This window comes from Narcine bancroftii, chromosome 1 (genome assembly GCF_036971445.1).
Source record: "Narcine bancroftii isolate sNarBan1 chromosome 1, sNarBan1.hap1, whole genome shotgun sequence".
NCBI classification, from domain to species: domain Eukaryota; kingdom Metazoa; phylum Chordata; class Chondrichthyes; order Torpediniformes; family Narcinidae; genus Narcine; species Narcine bancroftii.
In genome coordinates, this window is record NC_091469.1 from 73,897,885 (window position 1) to 73,916,548 (window position 18,664).

Sequence of the window (18,664 nt, forward strand, 5' to 3'; positions counted from 1 at the left end):
CTGTGTGCATGGATTCATAAATAGTGATATTAACAGTTGGTGTGTGTCTGAGTTGGCATCAGAATGAAAGGAATCATCTAAGAAGGCAAAGGGTTGGTCAACATTTTGGGCTGAAACCCCTCATTAAGACTGTAGTTGCTTAGTGTGAAGAGGACCAGGTGGGAGGGTAGGACTGGTGTCAAGCATGGGGGACAAAGGCAGCAACTAACAGATGCAAGAAAAACAAAGGGGCCTGAGAAAGATGAGACGATATAGGCAGCAGTGGGTGATTAGAAGACAATGGCTCCCAGTGCTGGAATCTACAACGAGAACATGACAGTGGTGGTACATGTATAAAGAGAAATTAGATTTGAGTGGTGGAGGGGAGAAACTGGAAGAATCCAGGGAGAGGGTGAGAAAGGCTACAATAAGGGGGAACGGGGATGAGCAGAAATGGTATGGAAGAAGAGAATTTATAAAATTTTATATTCATATCATTGGTTAATGCACAGGTGGAATATGAGGTAGTGTTCCTCTGTTTTATGCTGGGCCTCACTCTGGCACAGTAAAGGCAAAGTATAGACAGGCTGGTGTGGGTATGGGAAAGGGTGTTGAAATGGCATGCAACTGGGAGCTCAGGATAGCCATTGCCAACAGGGTATGGAAGTTCTGGAAATGCTTCCGGAATCTGTGCTTGGTCTCTTTGATATAGAGGAGGTTATGTCAGGAGCTCTGAATGCACTCAATGAGGTTTGAGGAGGTGCACATGAATCTTAGGCTCTCATGGAAGGACTGTTTAGATCCCTGGATGATGGCGAGAGAGGAGATGTAAGAACAAATGTTACATTTCTATTTTTGCAGGGAAATGTACTAAGGGTTATGAGGAGGTCAGTGGGGTGAAAAGTGAAGACAAAGTATCCTGCTTTGTTTGGAGAGGATAAGGGTTGTACTCTGACCTGGAGAAAATGTAGGAGATCACAAGCTCTATTGGCCACAGTAGAGGAGAAACTCCATTACTTGAGAAAGAAGGACATTTCTGATGCCCTGCAATGGCATATATCCTTTTGAGAACAGATGTATCAGGCGGAAAAACTGGAAGAAAGAGAATGACATCCTTGTGGGAGACTAGATGGGAGGAGATGTAGCTGTTGGAGTTGCTTTGTTTGTAGTAAGTGTCAGTCCTTAGATAGAGACAGAGATCTAGAAAGGAGAGAGAAGGATCAGAACTGGTCCAAGTGAAGGGAGGTTAGAAGGAAAGTTGATAAAATTGACAATTTCTGCCCAGATAAAGGAAGCAACCCTGATGAAGGCATTGATGAGATGTAGGAAGAGCTAGGGATAATGCCTATGTAGGTTTGGAACAGACTGTTCCACATAGTCAACAGTCAGGCATACTTATAGCTGGAACCCATGCAAGAGCCCAAGGCTACATATTGGATATGAAGGAAATGAGAGGTGTCCAGTTATTCAGGATCAGAAGAAGTTCTTCCAGGCAGATGAAAGTGTTGGTGGAGGAATACTGGTGTTCCAGGAAGAAGTGAAGGGTTTTTAGATCTTCCTGATGAGGGATGGAGTGTATAGATACTGGACATCTACAGTGAAAATGAAACAGGTGGGGACCAAGGAATTTGAAAAAAGTGGTAAAGGACATAGGAGGTATCTGGGAGGTAAGTAGGAAGGGACTGGGCAATGGGAGAGAGGAAGGAATTGAGATACAAGCTCAGTGGGTCAAGAGCTAATGGAAAAGAAAAGGGTTTTCCTGGACTGTCCTGTTTGTGGATCTTCCGTAAGGGCTAGAAGTGAGAAATATGGGCTTGGTGCATTGTCAAGTTAGAAACTGTGGAGGGTAAATCTCCTAATGTAATGAGATCTGTGACTCTGTGGGAGACAGTGGCCTGGTGTTTCTTGCTGGCATTGTGGTCCAGGGCTGCATATGAGGAGATGTCCAAGAACTAGCTTTATGCCTCTGGAAGTAGAGTTAACTTGACCACAATGGCACCATCTTTGACTGCGGGTTTGATCACAAGTTTGGGGCTGGTGCAAGGAGAATGGAGTGTGATGTGTGATCTGAGTGGATGGCACTAGAATAGGTGAGGAGAGTGGAGAAAGTCAAAGCAGTTGATGATGCATCAACAAATAGAAATGAAAAGGTCAAGGGAGGATAAAAGATCCATATGACAAAGAGAGAGTGGTGGAGACTGAAGAAGGGGTCATCAGTGGGAATCTGAGGACTCTACAATTAAACAAAAATTGGCATGGAGGCATGGGAAGAAGAGGTCAATGTCTTGATGACCATGAGAACTGGGTGAATGAGACAGAGAGAGAAACACAGGTCTTGGGTTACCTGAAATTGGAAAATTCCATTTTCACAACATGCAGTTGTAAACCTCACAGGTGGTACCTAGGGAGCTGTTCTTTTAGTTTTCTTCTGGTATCAGTTTCTCCAGCAGGTTGCTTTTGCCTCAGAATGAAAGTGCAGTATGTTGTTTGCTTAAAAGCTCACCTGTAGGATATTTTTCACTCGTGAGCTCTTTCATTGTTGGCCACATTCTGAGTAGGCAACTGTTGAGGCTTTCTGCCCTTGACTTTGATTATGGGTAGGTTTGACAAGTTCCCCGGCTCTTAAGTTCCCCGGCTCTTAAGTTCCCCGGCTCTTAAGTTCCCCGGCTCTTAAGTTCCCCGGCTCTTAAGTTCCCCGGCTCTTAAGTTCCCCGGCTCTTAAGTTCCCCGGCTCTTAAGTTCCCCGGCTCTTAAGTTCCCCGGCTCTTAAGTTCCCCGGCGCTTAAGTTCCCCGGCGCTTAAGTTCCCCGGCGCTTAAGTTCCCCGGCTCTTAAGTTCCCCGGCTCTTAAGTTCCCCGGCTCTTCAGTTCCCCGGCTCTTCAGTTCCCCGGCTCTTCAGTTCCCCGGCTCTTCAGTTCCCCGGCTCTTCAGTTCCCCAATCCTTCTCCTTCCCTTTATATCAGCAACCAAAAATTCATATGGACTCTGACTAAACTTTCCTCTCCCCTGCAGCCTCCCTCTCTTTCAGGGCAACCATTAAAGTATGTGGTTGCTGTTTGTTTGCCATGGTAAGTGTTGCTTTAGGGGTTGATCCCTTTCTTTGAAACTTCTCCATGAGACTCCCTAAAGGCCTGGTGCATTGGGTGGGGGCAAAACACAGTCTCCTGGAGGAACTCAGCAGGTGGAGCAACATCACTCGGAGAAAAATAATGATCAACGTTTTGTTTCAAAACTCATCATCATGAATGAAGAATTCCAATACAAAGCATTATCTTCATCCTACTGATGCTGCTGAACCCTCTTGAGTTCCAGTCACAACTGGAAAGCTAGAAGGAAAAAGAAGCCGAGGCAGACAGAGAATGAAAATGATAAATGGATTAACATCATGGTTAGAAACAGGGGAAGCAACAACTACAATTCGGAGGGTCAGAGACCATGATTCATGGAGACACGTGATCGCCCAGACCGAACGGCAAGGCACCAGAACAATATGGAATTAAGAGAAGAAAATAATTTTGCTTTCTCAAACATAATGAGGGAAATTATTTCTTGCTGTCAAGCCATTTAAAATAATTGAAGACGTTACTTTTCCCTTCTATTCCCCTTTAATTACTGATTATTGTTATTAAGATAAGGCTGTGAGGAAGGTTATAAGACGGAGAATGACTGAGCATTTGGTTGGATAGTTACCGCTGCTGGGTAATTAAAAGGACTGTACTTGCTGAAACCCTATGTAGTCTTTTGTGTGGCTCTGCCCTCTGTGGCAGGTGAAAGCTGTCTTGGTTTTTTGGACCACCTTCAGACAAAAAAACAGCTGCTGAAATTGAAAGATGCCTGATCTGATGGTGATTAGAAATTTGTATAACAGCTCAGTGTAACTCTATAAATATTCTCCATGGCTTGTAGCCAGATAGTAAATAGTTCTTCAGTGTACCGTGACTAATGCTCTTCTCTATCCTTGTACATTTTAAGTACACTGGAATTTATCTGTTAGTATGAAACTTTTTTAAAAGCAAATACATTTCCTGTAAAGCACTTGAGAAACTAAGCTTGGGCGCATAATTGGTTTTGATTGCTGCAAGAACCTGTTTGTGCTGATGTTGGTTGTTGTAATTGCAGTGTGGAGCATGTCCAGGCAGTTCCTTCTTGGCCTTGCACTTTAGTTAATGTGGCTGTTTAAGAAATTTACATGCCTGGCAACTGAGAATTTTATTTAAACTCTATACTTTTCATCGAGCTACTGCCAATTTGTGAAGCTGACTCTTGAACCTTTGTTTTCCATTCTTGAGGCACAACGTAAGAGCTTCCAATCAATGCCTGCTGCATAAAAGACAGCGCTTCAATAATAGGTAATGTTTTAACCAAGTAATTGTGAAGTATTTTAAAAGTTTTATCTGCTATAAAGTAGAGTAAATCTTTTGTTGGTGAAGCCTCACAAGCAGCAATAAAGCTAATGACCAGGTATTGATTTAAGGATAAATAATGGTTAAGACATTGGGACAATTTTCCTTTCCCTTCTCCAAATAATACAGAAGCATCTTTCACATGCACGTGATCGGGCAGATCTGATGAGGAAAGCAGATGGAGCCTGATTAATAGGGCTGTTGGCTCGATCTTACCTTGTGTCCTGGCTGTGGACTAGAATAAAGAGGTGATCCATAAACTGAGCGGTCGGATCCCCCTCCTGCAGTTAAACACCAGCTGTGGCATTTTGTGATCCCTATCCATTAGAATGGAAGCACAGACCCTCAAAGTTATTTTATTTTACATGTTTTGAACAGTTTTGTTGTGAATAATTTTTAATTATGCAAGTTCTTTTTCAATTGTTTCCGCAAGTTTCTTCTGGGGCACTTGGAAACAATTGAACAGGTTTTCAGTGAACTTTTGCTGTCAAAACTCATTTGAATGGACTTTAGATGGAATCTTGGTTTTTGTAACTGACAACTGCTTGCGTAAAGACTGTGATGGTGTGAGGGTGAAAATATTTGGTGTGAGTGGCGACTGTGAGGGATGGGTAGAAAAAGTGTGTTGTCCAAACTGAGCAGCTCTAAATATGCATCCAGCACTATTACTGATAGGAAGGAGTGATGTCTCTGGAGTACACTTGAGCCCAGGAGTTTTTGCTTCAGAGGTGAGTATGCAACATGAGTCCGTACCTGGTGAGGTAATGAAGGACTGCACAGACCAATTGATGGAGACCTTCTTGGACATCTTCAACACCTCACTGCAACAGTCCATCATTCTTGCAGATTTCAAGACAGCCTCCATCATCCTGGTACCCAAGAGGGAAACCATAACCGGCCTCAATGACTACCTCCCTGTGGCATTGACCTCCACCCTTATGAAATGCTTTTAGCGTCCATTTCAATTCACCTATAGGTGAAACCATTCCACAGGAGATGCTATAGCTTTGTCACTTCACTCCTTCCTGGCCCGCCTGGAAAATGACTCCTCGTATGCCAGGCTGCTGTTCATTGACTTTAGCTCGGCATTTAATACAATCATTAACCAGAGGTTGGTGGAGAATCTGTCCTCAATGGGATTCAAAACCCCTCTCTGTCATTGGATCCTGGACTTCCGAACGAAAAGACCACAGTCTGTCTGGGTCAGTAGCAGAATGTCAAGCATCATCTCACTGAGCACTGGCCCATCTCATGGCTCTGTGTTCAACCTGCTCCTGTTCACACTACTGAGCCATGACTGCATCACCAGATCTAGTTCCAACAGTGTCATCAAGTTTGCAGATGACATGCAGTAATCGGCCTCATCAGCAACAACGATGAGTCGCACTACAAAGAAGAGGTGGAAAATCTTGTGAAATGGTGTGAGAATAACAACCCAAGACTCAACGTGGACAAGGCGAAGGAGATGATCATGACTTCAGGAGGACCAGGAACGACCACCCTCCACTATACATCCACAACTCTGTAGTAGAGTGGAGACCACCAAGTTCCTTGGAGTTCACTTAACTAGTTACCTATTGTGACACTCAACATCTCTTATCAGGAAGTCATAACAGCAACTACACTTCCTGAGAAGTCTGAAGTGGGCAAGACTACTGGCCACCATTATGTCAACCTTCTATAGGAGCTCTATTGAGAGCATCCTGGCCAGCTGCATCACAGTGTGGTACAGTTACTGCAAAGAAATGAATTGGAGGTCAATCCACAGGATCATAAGAATGGCAGAGACAATCACTCGAGTCTCCTTGCCCCCCAAAAATTGATGTGATGTACCAGGATTGTTGTCTGAAGAGGTTGCACAAAATCATTGAGGACCCTCCCATCCTTCGCACAGCATCTTTTAGCTGCTCCCATCAGGGAAGAGATACAGGGGTATCAGAGCCAGCACCACCAGACTGAGGAACAGCTTCTACCCTTGAGCAGTAAGACTGCTGAACAACCCAAGGAACTGCTCACACTAACCATCCGAGACTCTCTTTTGTACAAAACAATATTTATTTGTATGGATAAAGTTCTTGTCCCGCATAAGAATTTTTTGTATATGTGTGTTATGTCTGGTTGTGTGTCTGCCTGTTTTGCATTGACCGGAGAATGTTGTTTCATTGGGTTGCACTTGTACAATCAGATGACAATAAACTTGACTACTAACCAGGCTATAGCCCATTGTTCACTTCAAGGATTTTATAGTTTCATAGCCAGCTTCCCTTGTATGAACCTTCCACCAGAAAAAAGTGGCATGTCAGCATCTTCATGTCTGTACAGGTACATAGGTATCAATTTTTAGATGTACAGCACAGTAATAGGCCATTTCAGCTCACAAGTCCATGCCATCCAATTTACACCCCATTAACCTACGCCCCCCCAGTATGTTTTGAATGGTGGGAGGAAACAAGAGGGCAGCCCCCCCCCCAAAACAAGCAGACATGGGGAGACAGCGCGGGATTGGAACCCTGGTCAGGTCCCATTCATTGCGTTAAACACTATGCCAACCATGCCAATGAAGTGAGAGGTAAAGGTCAACCAAAAAATGTTCAGTCACCAACAACAGTCGGCTATGTCAGGAAGGAACCTTTCAGTGCAGGCCAGTATTGCCTTCAGTAGTCAAATTTATTCCTGCAAGCAGAATGCACTGCTGGCCATCTGCTTTTTCTATGGCTTCATGATTTTACATCTAATAAAGGTGAAATCACAGAGCTAAACAGGCCCTTTGGCCCCACTTGTCAATGCTATCAAGTTGGCATCCTGGGCTCATCCCATTTGTCTGAATTGGACCACATCTTTCGAAACACTTGCTATCCACGTCTTTGTCCAAAAGTCTTTTGAACTTTGTAAATGTACCTGTTTCTGTAGCTTCTTCTTGCAGCTTGTTCCAGATACAGATTAGCATGTAAGTGGAAAAAATTGTCTCTCCTGTCTCTCTTCAATCTCTTCCATCTCTTCCTTAAATGCATTGCCTCCAGTTTGAGAATCATTTACCTTGGGAAATAACATTTTAACATTCTCCTCGTGATTTTGTATACCTATTCAAAGAAAATGGAAAAGAAAGGCCTGTTTAATGTTGATTTTTCTTCTTTTCTGTTGCCTACAGTGATGCCCAGGAGGTGATACCTGGAGAACTAGGTGAACATGTAGATTCTGCCTATTATACAAAAGGAGTATGATATCACACTGTAGCTAATAAATAGTTATTAAAGCAGAGGATAGAGGAATGTGTGACCTCTAGGGTAATGCTGTTAGTTTTATAGACAGTGTAGGGGAACAGAATTAACACAGCCAGTTAAAGTTACACAGGGTTCAAGACTGTCAAATAATATAAATTCAGTTTCCTTCTGCTGTCAGCTCCTTAAATTACTGAAGCCAGATTTCAGTGATGTTTATTCCACTCAAAATGAATTTCAAGGAATTCATTTAATACAAGAATGCCTAACTCCAGGACTTGTCTTTTCTCTCATTGGTTGATATTGAAGTAGACTGATAAATTTTGCGTGAAACATTGGAAACAAAGCTGCTCTGTTAGTAAATTCTGTGTGTAGTTGAGTGAGGCAAAATCTGATGTTATTAATTCCTGATGTTTTCTTTAATTGATTTATTTGAGCTTATTGCCATGTTTGGCTTTGGGAGAAGCCTACCTGGTTTAATGTTCAGATTAAAAGGCTGTTGCATGGGTTTTTGAATTTGGTGATTTTATTTTCTTTCCTGAACACCATAGAAGGATAAGAATCTATGATTAGCTCTGTGTATTTTCATGAATAATCCTCAGTCACAATAAATTGGCAGTTTCAAATCCAGCTGCAGAGCCATATGTTTGAGTTAGGGGAGTTTATGAAATGCGATCGGTTTTGTTGTAAAGTTTCAAAATCATGAGAATGAAATTCTTTGCACAGTGCCCCTTGACAACTCTTCAAGTTTGCCACTCAGATTCATGGAACTCCTGACTTTCTAGTCCTTCAAGTCCATTGTGAGTTAGGAAGCTGATATCAAATAGAATTTGAGGTAAGAGATCCACTATTTCATACTTGGGAACACTCCAGATTGGACCCTAAATCTTCAAATATTTAGAAATATTATCAGGGCTCCAGGGATTTCTGGCCAAACTCCTGATTCATGATCAGGAGTCGCTCATGTTTCCTCTTATTTCTGCTTTTACTGGTAGTAATTGATTAAACATGACTCGTCAAGGGAATGAAGTAAATTGGATGCTGGTGAGAGGAAATCTCCCTTTTGTTGGTCTCGGGTATTTATGAAGTGTGAATGATATTTACGATTCTGCTTTAATTGAATTGTTCTTGTGCTTTATTAAAGGTAGATGAATTCATAGTTACAACAAAACTGGTCAAATCAAATCTTTGACAGTGGAAGAAACTAAGGTTTCCCTCTTGCTCATCTTTAGTCTTGGCTATTTGCTGTGGTGGACACAAACACCTGAGTACAACAGTTGACTTTCTCATTTTACTTGTCTGGAGACAGTGAGGAAGTGCTGAGAGTAATGTCTGTTGTTGGTGAATGTAATTGCAGCCTTGGTGCAAAGTGGCTGAGAAATTTGAATGTGACAGTGCAGAGGAGACACGATCGTTGGCTGTAACTGCAAACTCCAGTTCATGATCATGGCAATAAACCTATCATTTACATAAGTGCAATTTGAATACCTGCTGCAGCCAAACAGGTATGTAAGATGACCAACTCCAATAGTATATATTCAATTACCGCAGTAAAGTAAGAGATAATAAATATATAAAACAGATAACCAAATGTTGGCATACATATTTGTAAGAATAAAAGGTGGTATTTCAATTGTGCAGATGTGTCTTTTTGTTGGTCTTTGACTAATTTATGGTTGTGGCAGAAAGGGGAGATTTAAGAGATTGATGGCTGTTATACAAAAAATTACTTTTGAACCTCAAGGTGCTATGTTCTGTTTGAAGGGACAGCAGTGAGAAAAGGTTGTGGCCAGGGTGATGAAAATCCTTTATGATATTAGCTGCGTTCTTGAGGCAACACCTCGCATTGATGCATTCAAAGGTTGGGAGTTCAGAGTCCATGATGATCTTGGCAATGTTTGGTTCTTTCTGCAGCTTTCTAAATTCCTGAGTATTCAAATCGCCAATCTAATTAAGCCCAAGTAGTATGGACACTACTAAAAGAGCCTTGCCTTTCAAACACTGCAAAGAATGCAGTAGATGATGTGGCATTCCAAAAAGGCAAGATATGGTGAGGTGGTCAGAGCAATGAGGAATACCTGAAGTTAGACCTTAGTAGATGGTAGATCAGGTTGATCAATGAATATTTGAGCAAGGCAATGGGTGTGGTTAGCTGTTGGTTCGGAAGGAGGCACAGTGGTTGGCTGTCAGATGATCAAGGCTTAGATGGGTAAGGTCAGCAGTTGAGGATTGGGATTGGGGGTAGGAGGAAGGTGATGGTTTACCATTGAAGATTACAGCAAGGTTGGTCATTGGAAAATTTATTGTGTGGGAGGAGAGATCAAAATTTCTATCAAAGATATCAGATAGTCAGATAACTGAGGTCATCTCTTGGGAGTTCAGGGATTTTAACAAGTCAGAGAGCAGTAACACTGGACAATAGACTTTTTCAAAAGGTTTGCTTCTTAAAATAATATTAGCGATTATAACCAACAACTTCAAGCTGAACACAAAGATAATTTTAGATCTGTTGTATGACATAGGAAGTAGGAGAAATATTAAAGTGTGGCACTTGCAGGAGCTAAAGGAAATCACTGCTGCCACACTGAAGGTCGTTAACGACTGTTTTTATTCACATTCAGCACGCCCCTATAAGAGCACCATGAGCTCAGTCACCCAGTGCATTGTGACATCATAATCCCTGCCCACGGTGCGCGCTGGAAGGGACGCTGGAGTCAGAGAGAAACCTCTGATGACGCCATTTCCCCATGGCTACCCTGCGGGGCCGGTTCGTCATGAGGATGTGCGCTGCCACAAAATGAACTTTTATTGTACTGAGCATGTTTAATTGCATAATAATGCTGACATATTGCGTTAGTTCAACTGACCTAAAAATGGTTTGCCGCTGACTTTCGATTGTACTCAGCAGCTGATGCCTCTCGTGTCAGCTAGCATTGATGGACTCCAGTTGCCCTGATGCTGCTTTTCCATGGTTGCAATGTCCTTATGAAACCTTTCACCATATTTATCACTGACTCCACCAAGATCAGCAGGGAAGAAATCCAAGTGCAAATACAGAAAATGAATTTTCAATGGCATGTTGCACATCATGGTTTTGTATGCTTGAAATAGACTTAAAATATGACAGGAAATCACCAAAATAGGTAATATCTTAAAAAAAAAGTACGTGATAGGAAAGTTTTAAGGTAATTTTTCATGATCAGCAGCTCAAAGTCCAAAAATTACACCCAAGAGTTTTCAGGAAGCAAAATCTTCATTGTCCAGTGTAATCATGTCCTTAGAGTCAGGTAAAAAACAGGCTGACCAGAAGGTAGTACACAAATGTCACATACCATCCATAGAAAGCAAAAGGCAGTTAATGTTTTTGGACCTGACGTTTCCTCTTTAACCTGAGGAATTAGTTTACCTTGTGTGGAGGAAAGAGGAGTCAGTATGGTCTGGCACTGCTGTACAAAAATGTGGTTGTTGAGAGAGTGACTACTGATAGTTGATCCAGGGAAATTGGCTGAATTGCCTCAGCATCACTCCAAAATGAACATTTTACAACCAATGATGTCGCTTAGTACAAATCTGATGTAAGATACATCTCAGAATACTAAATATTGTCTTTACCAGAAAGAACTCGTGTAAAATTTTGAACGTAATGTAAAATTATCTGGAAACAGAAATTATGTATATTTAATCATATTTTGCTGGTAAAAAACAATGCAATATGATCAAACTTGTTGTTCAAATGACTGTGATCTCTGGATCTTGCTTGTAAGATGCAAAAAGCACCTTCTGAGTAATTTCACGGCATCATTAAGGTGGAATAATGTGCACAATCCTCATTAAGTTTCTACATTAATTTCACAGGGAAGGACCCAAGATCAGTTAAATGTTGTCTGATCATGTTATCCATACTTCATGAAAACCAAATAGCCCATTAATTTGAATTTCTAAGGATATCTAGAAATTCTCCTGTTCTGGCCCCATGCAGCTGAATGCACTGAATAAGTTTTTTGTTATTATGGTAAAGGTATTTGGATCAAGGCACCTGAAGTGTCAGACAAATGTAGAAGTATTTTGCCATTCCTGGCAAAATCGTATTTCTGTTTGTACAATGCTTGGAGCTTTGCTCCATTATTCTCTCACATTCAAGCCGTCATTCTGCATGTCAACTGATGGTCAGGATTTTCTTCGGCCATGGAAACATCTAGCACTGTTATATTGCCCCTACAATTTATTCCAACATTTAGCACAATGGTACTTTTTTACAGCTATATATTTGGAGGAAATCCAACATCAAAAGTCAATTTTATAAACTGATTTTGGCAAGTTAATATTGTCTCTCTTTAACCATGTGGTTTTTTTTTAAATGGACATGTGGCATGTCTCATTTTGTGAAAACTTGGCACCTGCCAATTCTGCATATTAAAATATTATTAATCAGTCTTGGGTGCCATCACAATTGAAACTGTCCATTTTTTTTGGTTGTTTTCTCTATGTACTTTAGTTGATCAGTTTTTCCCTTCCACTTTGAGTTTTACCATAATTGAAAATGACACCAGAAGAGGTTTATAATATGTTGGTTTGACAGCAAGCTGATGAAAATGTGTGTCTTGCAGCCTGTAATCCTAGTATAAACATAAAATATTTCTTTATATTTGTGCATTTGTTTGTCCTAACATGAATTTTGCAATATCTGCATGGGCACTAAACAAATTTCCTAACTAGTAATTTAGTGGCTCTATGTCATTAGCTCTGACCAATGGCAATTCTAATTCATGGTTAGTGAAAACTCAATAGGTTTAATTTGCCTTTTGTACCTCTTTATTTCCCCTTTCGCGCAAACAGAGGAACTACTGACATGGTCTTTGCCCTCAGACAGCTCCAAGAAAAGTGCAGAGAACAAAACAAAGGACTCTACATCACCTTTGTTGACCTCACCAAAATCTTCGACACCGTGAGCAGGAAAGGGCTTTGGCAAATACTAGAGCGTCTCGGGTGCCCCCCCCAAGTTCCTCAACATGGTTATCCAACTGCACGAAAACCAACAAGGTCGGGTCAGATACAGCAATGAGCTCTCCGAACCCTTCTCAATTGATAAAGGCATGAAGCAAGGCTGCGTCCTCGCACCAACGCTCTTTACTATCTTCTTCAGCATGATGCTGAAACAAGCCATGAAAGACCTCAACAATGAAGACGCTGTTTACATCCGGTACCGCACGGATGGCAGTCTCTTCAATCTGAGGCGCCTGCAAGCTCACACCAAGACACAAGAGCAACTTGTCCGTGAACTACTCTTTGCAGACGATGCCGCTTTAGTTGCCCATTCAGAGCCAGCTCTCCAGCGCATGACGTCCTGTTTTGCAGAAACTGCCAAAATGTTTGGCCTGGAAGTCAGCCTGAAGAAAACTGAGGTCCTCCATCAGCCAGCTCCCCACCATGACTACCAGCCCCCCCACATCTCCATCAGGCACACAGAACTCAAAATGGTCAACCAGTTTACCTACCTCGGCTCCACCATTTCTTCTGATGCAAGGATCGACAACGAGATAGACAACAGACTCGCCAAGACAAATAGCGCCTTTGGAAGACTACACAAAAGAGTCTGGAAAAACAACCACCTGAAGAAACACACAAAGATCAGCGTGTACAGAGCCATTGTCATACCCACGCTCCTGTTCGGCTGCGAATCATGGGTCCTTTACCGGTATCACCTACAGCTCCTAGAACGGTTCCATCAACGCTGTCTCCGCTCCATCCTGAACATTCATTGGAGTGACTTCATCACCAACATCGAAGTACTCGAGCTGGCAGAGTCCGCGAACATTGAATCCACGCTGCTGAAGACCCAACTGCGCTGGGTGGGTCACATCTCCAGAATGGAGGACCATCGCCTTCCCAAGATCATGTTATATGGCGAGCTCTCCACTGGCCACCGAGACAGAGGTGCACCCAAGAAGAGGTACAAGGGCTGCTTAAAGAAATCTCTTGGTGCCTGCCACATTGACCACCGCTAGTGGGCTGATATCACCTCCATCTTGGCGCCTCACAGTTCGGTGGGCAGCAGCCTCCTTTGAAGAAGACCGCAGTGCCCACCTCACTGACAAAAGACAAAGGAGGAAAAACCCAACACCCAACCCCAACCCACCAATTTTCCCTTGCAACCGCTGCAACCATGTCTGCCTGTCCGGCATCGGACTTGTCAGTCACCAACGAGCCTGCAGCAGACGTGGACATACCCCTCCATAAATCTTCGTCCGCGAAGCCAAGCCAAAGAAGAAGAAAGAATTTCCCCATATTATATCTAACTATTCTTTTGCTCAATTACCAGTGGCTGAATTTGCTGTTGTACGTATTTCTATCGATGATAGATCAACATGCTACTGCATCCATATTCATTTCTGTTGACTGGTTATTCATTTATAACCTGATCCTGAACTCCCGCTGTATTATGATATTTTCGCTAATTGTGAAGATAACAATATCGAATTCTGCTCTGAATCAACTGCAATGTAACCTTTTCAGTACTTTTGGACAAATTTCCTTTCTGCAAAGTGGTTGATTGCCGGACTGTTGTGGTTAATTGTGTTGGGTTTTCTGTCACTTCTGGCACTGATAACAGTTTGTCTCCTTAAAGCTATGTATCAATGTAAGAGAGATGCATGTGGAAACTGCCCTTGCCTTGGAATGCAATTTTTATTGCTGCTTTTGATACTAAACTAATTTCATGTGTTTAGGTGCTGTCAGAACAAGTTCCTTGTCATTTCTAGCTGCCGTTTTTATTGAGATTGCAATTTAGGAACTTGAGCTAAATGTAAGACTCTGCATACCTACTCATTTGGACCAAATCCATTTGAACTACATACAAATTATCCCAATGAACCTAGTTTCAGAATTCACCAAATTCTGGATACACCTCTAATGCAGCAAATATAGTTTATTTCTGCCTTTTAATTCCTTGTGCCAACCTTGTAATATTCTGTGATTTCATATGACCATAAATTAAAATAATCCTCTTGTGGGGTTGTCAATTTAGGGAGGAGTTGGACTGTGATAGTTCAATCTCCCTAATGCCTTTACATTTTAAACAAAATTCTCCAAATCAAGAAAGCTATTTCCATAAGTGCAATAGAAGATGCTCCTGCACAACTCTAAGCTCCTAAACTAACTATAAATTGTATCAATGCAGGATTTATTATTTTGTCTCTTTTCGTATTGAAACAGTTATACTGTCTTCATTATTTCTCTGCATTATAGTTAGTGTTCCTGTTATTAACTTGTGCTAAGCAATAGATGCAGGTTTATAAAGTGCTGGGATAATTTCAGCAGATTAAACATCATTTTTGGGAAGAAAAATAGTTGATGTTTCAATTCTGGAGCCATTGAATAGAAATAAATAATGAAGGTTGTAATTACCTGATATTTTATGTTTCTCTTTCTACAGATGCTGCAGGACCTGCTCAGTTTCTTTTAACATTTTCTGCTTTTGTTTCAAATTTCCTGCAACTACAGGTTTTTAAAAATATTTTCACCAGATGCAGGTTTACTGGTCAGCTACATCAATGATCCCTGGTTCCCTCGACGGTTTTTTTAAACAAATGCAGAGCTTTGAGGTCATACATTTAGTGCCATCAATTTTTTTTTCAAAAAGCACTTCCTTTTCAGATTGTTTACATTGTGCTTATCACTAGTTCTGGTACATTGGATAATAGCCTGTGGGTCCCTATTTTTGTGCAGCTGGTGAATATTGCCTTGAAAGATCTCAGAAGATGCATTAATCTTAAGAAGATGTGAACCATAAGATCATAAGGTATAGGAGCAGAAGTAAAGCATTTGGACTGTCAAGTCCACTCCATTCCATCATGAGCTGATCCATTTCCCCACTCAACCCCACTCCCCTGCCTTCTCCCCATAACCTTTGATACCCTGATTATTCAATTACCAACCAATCTCTGCTTAAATACACTCAACCACCTGGCCTCCATAGCTGTCCTTGGCAGCAAATTCCAGAGATTCACCAGTCGCTGGCTAATGAAATTCCTCTTTCAAATGGATACCCTCCAATCCTGAAGTTGTGCCCATTTGTCCTTGACTCCCTTACCATGGGAAACAACTTTGCCACATCTAATCTATTCAGACCTTTCAGCATTCAAAAAGCTTCTGATATCCACCCCCCCACCCCATCCCCATCTTCTGAACTCTAAGTAGTACAGTCCAAGAGCCATGAAACATTCCTCATATGTTAATTCCTTCATTCCAGGAAGCATTCTTGTAAATCTTCTCTAAACCCTCTCCAATCCCAGCACATTCTTCCTTAAAAAAGGGGCTCAAAAGTGTGCTCCATACTCCAATTGAGGCATTACCAGTGACTTATAAGCCTCAACATCACATCTCTGCTCTTATATCCTATTTCTCCAGATATAAATGCCAATTTAATGTGGAGTTTAACCTTTAGGATATCCTGCATGAGAATCCCAAGTCCCTTTGCACTGCCAAATTTTGAATGCTCTCCCCATCCAAATAACAGTTTGCCTTTTATTCCTTCCACCAAAGTGCATGACTGTCCACTTTCCACGTCATATTTCATTTGCCACTTCCTTGCCATTCTCCTCATCTATCTAAGTCTCTCTGCAGCCTTTCCATTTCCTCCTCACTACCTGCCCCTCCACTTATCTTAGTATCATTTGCAAGCTTAGCCAAAAAGCCATCCAAATCATTAACATACAATGTAAAAGTGGCCCCATCACTGATCCCTGTGGTACACCACTGGACTCCAACAACTTCCCAACATTGAAGTTACTGTTGCCTTCCTCCCTTTTTAAGTAGAAGAATGGCCTTTGCAACTCTATAGTCCCCTGAAACTATGCCAGATCTATTAATACTTGGAAGATCATTATTAGTGCCTCCACAGTCTCTATACCTACTTCTGCAGATCCATAATCCATCTGGTCCAGGAGACATCTACCTTTAGAGCTTTCAGCTTCCCAACCACCTTCTCTCTGGTGATTTTGACTGCACTCACTCTTTTCCCTGATACCCTTGGAAGTCTGGCATACATTTTATTGAGGACTAACATACTATTGTGTGCTTATGTTACATGTATTATCTTCTTTCTTCTTTTTTCTTCTTTGGCTTGGCTTCGCGGACGAAGATTTATGGAGGGGGTAAAAAAGTCCACATCAGCTGCAGGCTCGTTTGTGGCTGACCAGTCCGATGCGGGACAGGCAGACACGATTGCAGCGGTTGCAAGGGAAAATTGGTTGGTTGGGGTTGGGTGTTGGGTTTTTCCTCCTTTGCCTTTTGTCAGTGAGGTGGGCTCTGCGGTCTTCTTCAAAGGAGGCTGCTGCCCGCCAAACTGTGAGGCGCCAAGATGCACGGTTTGAGGCGTTATCAGCCCACTGGCGGTGGTCAATGTGGCAGGCACCAAGAGATTTCTTTAGGCAGTCCTTGTACCTTTTCTTTGGTGCACCTCTGTCACGGTGGCCAGTGGAGAGCTCGCCATATAATACGATCTTGGGAAGGCGATGGTCCTCCATTCTGGAGACGTGACCCATCCAGCGCAGCTGGATCTTCAGCAGCATGTATTATAGAGTTATACATAATCACATATAAACCTACCATAGGTAGGAACAGTGGTTATAGAACTGATATTGTAGCTGCTTGCTACTCAAAAGAACACACGCACACATAGAGTAGTCAGGTTAAGCTCTGAGTTTTATTTGGGCTCAGGCCCGACTTTTATACTTGCAATGTTCCTGCTGTGGCTCCCCTTGGCTGACGTCACAACATGCATAACAAAATTGGGTTTCCCATGCACGGGTATTTTCCTGTATAACAATGCCCTTCTTCCCCACGCACTGTTCCTATCTGTTGGCTGCGCAGTAAGGCCAGTGCCATTTTGGGGTCATTGGCCTTTAAGCTGTCCTTGCCATTCACCCGCGGTTTGCTTGTTGGGGCCAGTGCTGCTGCGTGGGGTGCTGGCCTTTGGTTGCGCTTGCTGCCAGGAGCACTGGCTCAATCGCTGCGGTGGTGGGCCGCCACATGATAATATTGATAATTAATTTATTGTTATTTTCATTGTACAATGTTCACATGCACTGAAATTCTTGCTTAATTCAGCTGAACAAGTACTTTAAAAAAACCTATAATATATACAAAAAGTAGCTAATATTCATTGTTATACTGCAAAAAAAAGTGACTTTTCAAAAGTACAGTCAATCTTTTTGTGATCTTGGAGCAGTCCCTAATTGATGTTACAATGGGAGGTTTAAGAGTCTGATTGCTATTGGAAAGAAACAGTTCTTGAACCTGGAGGTGTCAGTCTTCGGGCTTCTGTTCCTTTTGCCCAAAGGTTCCATTGAGAGAAGGTGTGACTAGGGTGATGGGGGATCCTTTATGAAGTTAGCTGTCTTCTTGAGCCTCACATAGATCATGGATGCATTCAAGGGATGAGTGTCTAAGCTTGTAATGGACCAGCTTATGTTTGTTTCCTTCTGGACCCTTCTGTGTTCCTGGGCAGTTGAATTCCCAAACCAGGCTGTGATGCAACCAAACGATATACTTTCTACAATGCACCTGTAGAGTTAAATTGAGTATTCAATAATGTGCCAAATCTTCTCAGAAGTAGAGGTGTTGGTATGCATGGTTACCCAGATGTGCTGCCTCCTGGAGAGATCTTTTGAAATTTGGACTCTCAAAGACTTGAGGTTCTAACCCTCTCCCTCTGCTTCTCCTTCTTAATATCAACAATAAGCTCCTTAGTCTTGATGATGTTGAGAGCAAAATTGTTTTACTAGAGCCACCCAACCAGTTGATCAATCTTCATGCTGTATTCTGTCTCCTCATTTCCAGTTATTCAGGCAACAACTATGGTGTCATTAGTGAATTTGTAGATTGAGTTGGAGCCTAACTTGGTCACACAGTCCTGTGTTTACAGGGAGTAGAGTAGGGAATGAAACACGCAGCCAGTGTTGATGCTCAGCGAGGAGGAGGAGATGTGGCCGATTCACATTGATTTAGCATCTGCCATTGGGGAAGTTGAGGATCCAATTGCAGAGAGATTCTGCAGGATACCCT

At 42.2% G+C, this 18,664-nt stretch overlaps 1 long non-coding RNA gene across 1 annotated transcript in view; it reads left to right on the forward strand.

Annotated features, from left to right (window-relative positions):
* Nucleotides 1-4,093: 4,093 nt before the first annotated feature.
* The window catches only part of LOC138759789 (uncharacterized), a 116,967-nt gene continuing 102,396 nt past the window's right edge, over nt 4,094-18,664 (forward strand). The window contains exon 1 of the long non-coding RNA XR_011355089.1: nt 4,094-4,328. This is a non-coding gene — a long non-coding RNA (uncharacterized lncRNA). The remainder of the gene's footprint in view (nt 4,329-18,664) is intronic.